The sequence below is a fragment of the Watersipora subatra genome, chromosome 1, assembly GCF_963576615.1.
Source record: "Watersipora subatra chromosome 1, tzWatSuba1.1, whole genome shotgun sequence".
NCBI classification, from domain to species: Eukaryota; Metazoa; Bryozoa; class Gymnolaemata; order Cheilostomatida; family Watersiporidae; genus Watersipora; species Watersipora subatra.
Genome location: NC_088708.1, coordinates 9797621 through 9802724, shown reverse-complemented (window position 1 = coordinate 9802724; position 5104 = coordinate 9797621).

Genomic DNA, 5104 nt, shown 5'->3' with positions numbered 1-5104 from the left:
TTGATGGGAAGCGGAAACGGAGACTAAAGATCCTGCCCATTTAACTTAAAACCCCTGAAATGGCAATCACGTGACTTTTACATTGGTATTGATACGTAATGCATGCGCCATATTGGAGAGCTAATCGTATACTAGTTCCGTTTGTGAACAAACAGTGAAAAATGACAGAAACATACATGTTGAATAGTTATTTTCCAGCTGGGTGTTAACAAAAACTCCTCCTACACAAGGTTTAGAGTGCCTCGATAGAAGAAAACCTATTTATAACATATGGAGTGAGATGTAATAAATGATAAGTAGATGTAAAATAGATTTTCGTGGACCATATTAGTCATACAAACTGTTGTATTGCAGATGCATAAACTCAGCAAATGATATATTCAGGCAAATAACAACTGTTCCATTATATTAAAAATTCTATTACATATGGATAAACCATAATGGAGAAACTTAGCACATGAAGTATTTCGATAAAAACAACACATGCTGCCAAAACAGTAACCGTTTTCAAGATTTAAGTGATAATAGCTTATGAATGTATGATATGTATAATACAGTATCTGTAAAATATGGAATAAACTACTGCAACAACTAAACGGAAATTAACAACAGTTGTAATAGAGGATAGTCAAAATAAGGCAAACAAGGAAATGCAGGCCTTAGTGTAATCAGATGATTAAACTTTACATACACGTTACAGAAAATGCGTAAAAGGAGATTTGTATAGCATTGAGTATTGAGCCAATGTGCATCAGAGTTTTTTAGAACTAAATCAGATTAGAAATAACAGCACAACAACAGCTACAGATGAATATCACAGTGATTACATTGTTACTGGCCTTTAAAAAGTACTACCTTAGTATTTTAAGCCACAAAGATGCACCTTGCAGTTTGAATGTAGGATTTTAGCATAATGATGCTGTCGGAGATCATAAAACGACTGAAAAAGGTTTTTCATCAATGACGCAGTGGTTGGATATGCCATCTGTCGTGTCCGTGAGGTGTTTCCTAAGGCATAGCACGTCACCAGATCCTACACTACTGATAACATACACCACACAATAGAGTGGATCTGGCTTTGTATTAATACGAAAGTATCGATCTGCAACTAGCAGGATCCTGATGACAGCGTCTGATGGACGCACCAATCCTCCATTGTTTTGTAGCTCAAGTAAAGTATAGAGATGTCGGTAATGAATACTTGACTTAGTGGTAACCTGCGGCTGACGGCCAATGTCACGACAGCACTTTAGTTAGCTTTTGCACAATGTAGCCAGCTATATAGATTATACTATTACCTATAACAGAAATTTGACATCTGAAATCATTGTGAGCTCTACGAACTGATCAACTTCTGGAGTAGCCTGTATGATGAGAATCTCGTTTTGAGCAGTAACATCACCTGTCTTACCAGCATCTGATTCTGCACCACATTTGCTGATAGGTTTGCGAAAGGTAGCTTTAAACCGAGTAACAGTAGGATTATTGTTCCAACCACCTTAACAAGAGCATCAATTATAACAATTACATAAAATCAACAAAAATGAATGTCTTATTCACATAAACATAGTCCCCTTAAGATACAACAATACAACTGATAAAATAAGCGAGAATAAAGCAGTCAAAATGCTACCATATCGCTATGTAAAATGAAAATGTGGCAATTTTCACTGGAAGTCATTCACACCCATCTTAGGCATAACGCTTAATGGAAATTTCTTAATCAAGCATGACTCAAAAATAGATTGCATCCATGAGATTATTTCAATAGAAATGACAACAAACAAATTGCAGAAATACTGCAAAGATGTACTAACCATTGCCACAGATGCATTACTAGAGAAATTCACATCAACATCTTCTGCTAAGCTGCAGACATATTCATAAGCACTTGCTGTGGCAGCTGTCACTGTTTTGCGTGCTGTTTGAGGTTCCTGAATTATTTTTAGATGTATCTACTTTAAGTTGAACAACCTTGCAGCACTGTGCTTGACAATATTGTTTTGAATTCAATCATTGAAAAGCACCATTCAACATTGAAAAATATTACCTTTAAATGACTTCAGTCAAACAGTTTAACCTGTTCTGTCAAAACGTGGGTCATTGAAATGTTCGTTGCAGATAAGTGCCCAAGGATCAGGTTTATTCACTCTTCTGCGGTTGTGATACCAATGTAAATAACAAGAGTTCTCAGTTGCTTTGTTTAGAAATCTAAAAATTAAAATGAAACTGTAGTAGTTAGCTAGCAACAGTAGTGATAACAATAGTATTATTACTCTTATCTCCTTACTGCTAGCTATATCCAGATACAACAATAAATAATATTATAGGCACTACAAACATTTTTTTCAAATATAAATATTTAGAAGTAACCTAATGGTTTGTAGTTCCAAAATATTAATATAACAAAAAATTCCAAATATAAATACTAATCACCGACAACATACAGTCAAACTCTCGTACACTCAGTAGTGACACTGATCGACTCTCACTCACCCAGTGACTAGTGTAGTAGAACTAACTAGTGGCAGCACTAACTAGTAGTAGCACAACTAGTAGTAGTCGTAGACTTTAGCAATAGTAATAGAACTAATGGTAGAAGTGACTCACTTCTGAAATGTCTTGCCCTTTCCTTTGAAAGACCATTCCTTTCGATTCATTCCGTTTTTGCAGTTCATGGAATAGCAATAGCACTGTGCACCCACAGCCTTCTGTCTCTTACATAAATTATTAGTAGTAATCTCAGTAGTCTGTTCCTTTAATTTAGCGGTGTATTCGTGATCTTCCATAGCTCTTAAATCTGAAATTAGATTTCTTTCTCACATTGATGATTGAACACAATGAAATTAACTCAAACGCTAACTGCACATGGCGTCGGCCAGATTTCCATACTCGTGAATGACCTTTGTCATTCCAGGGGTTTTGAGTTCAATGATCCTGCCAAATTGTTTAGTTCTGAATCACGAATATCATAATTATGCCCTACAACCATTAAAGTACCCGTGCTCAGAGTAAAAAACTATTTTACGTAAGGTAACCTCAGTCTACGAGCAAGGCGAACGGAAAAGTACAGGATTAGTTAGGGGGTGAATGAAATAGACACCCCGTGCTGCAGCGCCTAGAACAGATTTAGGTCTAGAAGTAAGATTTTATGAGTCAGGAGTGGTCGACTGAGGGAGCTTGCAGATGTAAACAACTCCTAATTCTTTTTGCAATGTGTCTTTTTAGTGGAAGTGACTGAACTACAGCATGTACATTATCTAGCTTGGGTGACATACATAGTTCAATCAGCCTCTCACATTTATAGACCAGGACCCTAGCATTAAGGATATCGTTATTGTACTTGGAATGCTCGCATGTATTTCATCTAGCCCAGAGGCTCTCAAACCTTGTTCCATAGCCTACTTAACTCAATCCAAAATTTCTATGGCCCAGAAAAGCCAGAACAGAAAATCGGAAACCATCTGTAAATTTTAGTACAATGTACATGTAAATAGGCAATGATGGCTTTATTCAACAGATTTCCACATTTGTACAAAACGATTAAACAACACAAAACGCAAGTTAATCAGAGCCTTGATATTGCTGTCTACTGTAAACTTTGTTAGATCGTGATTCCACTTGAAATAAAGCATTCCTGATGTCATGACGTACATCAAGGTGATTTCTTGAGTTAGTTTTCAACTGCACCATCGTAGAAAAATCTGACATCAAGAAGTGTGGCTGTAAAAGACAGCAACATCTATAGATATTCTATAACCACTAATGAATAATTGCATGCTACTTTGAGCCAAAACTCTCCAAACAAAGGTTCTCCAAATAAATTTTTAGCCATGGAATCATTCTTCAGCTTTATGAACTCATCTTTTGCAGCTCACCTTCAAGTCTGCTACTCCCGTTTGGAATGGAGTTCTCAATAAATTCAGGAAGGTAGGTTTTAGGTTAAAAAAATAGCTTAAACATTTCTTTCATCGCTTTGAGATGCGCGATAATCATAGTTTATATGAAAAAATCAAATAATTTAACTTAAATCATGATTCGAATTAGGATTTTGTCAGGGAGAAAGTTGCAATTTTTTTATTTTTTCATTGTTCATGAATTTGCAAAATCAGTATTTCTTCGCAGTCTTGTTTTCATATGTGTAGAGCTAATCTGCGAACACTTCCCTGTCAGGAATTAGTAAGTGTGAGATAGTTGACCGATTAAGTAGTCAATGGGGTACATTGTATGCCCATTGTATGCTCATTGTATGCCCATTGTATGCCCATTGTATGCTCATTGTATGCCCATTGTATGCCCATTGTATGCCCATTGCATGCCCATTGTATGCTCATTGTATGCCCATTGTATGCCCATTGTATGCTCATTGTATGCCCATTGTATGCCCATTGTACGCCCATTGTATGCCCATTGCATGCCCATTGTATGCCCATTGCATGCCCATTGTATGCCCATTGTATGCCCATTGTATGCCCATTGTATGCCCATTGCATGCCCATTGCATGCCCATTGCATGCCCATTGTATAGTAGAGAATTCTTACTGGTACTATTGACAATCATTTTTACACACACAAGAACGCTTTACTAAAAAAGTTTAAGAATATTTTCTACTTTTGGTTTTATTAATTAAAAAGGAGCAAACCGGCTAGGTAGTAAATAAGCCACAAAACTGGTATTTATATTTCACATGATCAACAGTATCGATGACTCCAAGGAAGAGTGTGCGTAAATACTTTATACATGTACTGTCTTTACATGTTTTGGCTCTCATACATACTTCCTGTCTAACTGTTAAAAGTTCTACTCGACTAACTTACGTGTAGTCTGTACTGAGAAGGACTGCAATAATGAATTCTTACGGCAAATGGCTTGTAGACCTGTTTACAAAAATTGAATGAACAAAAATACCGAAATAACAAGATGAAATTAATTTCCACGACCTCAATCCTGCTCGAATCTGTATCGTTTGCAATCATTCTATGGTTTACTCACTAATACTATGACCTGACAAGACCGGATAATCTGTTAGCAAAATTAAATATATATTTTGGCAGTGTGTGGGCTATTGCCCTGTTTAAAGATAAGTTAGTTTATTCTTGAGGA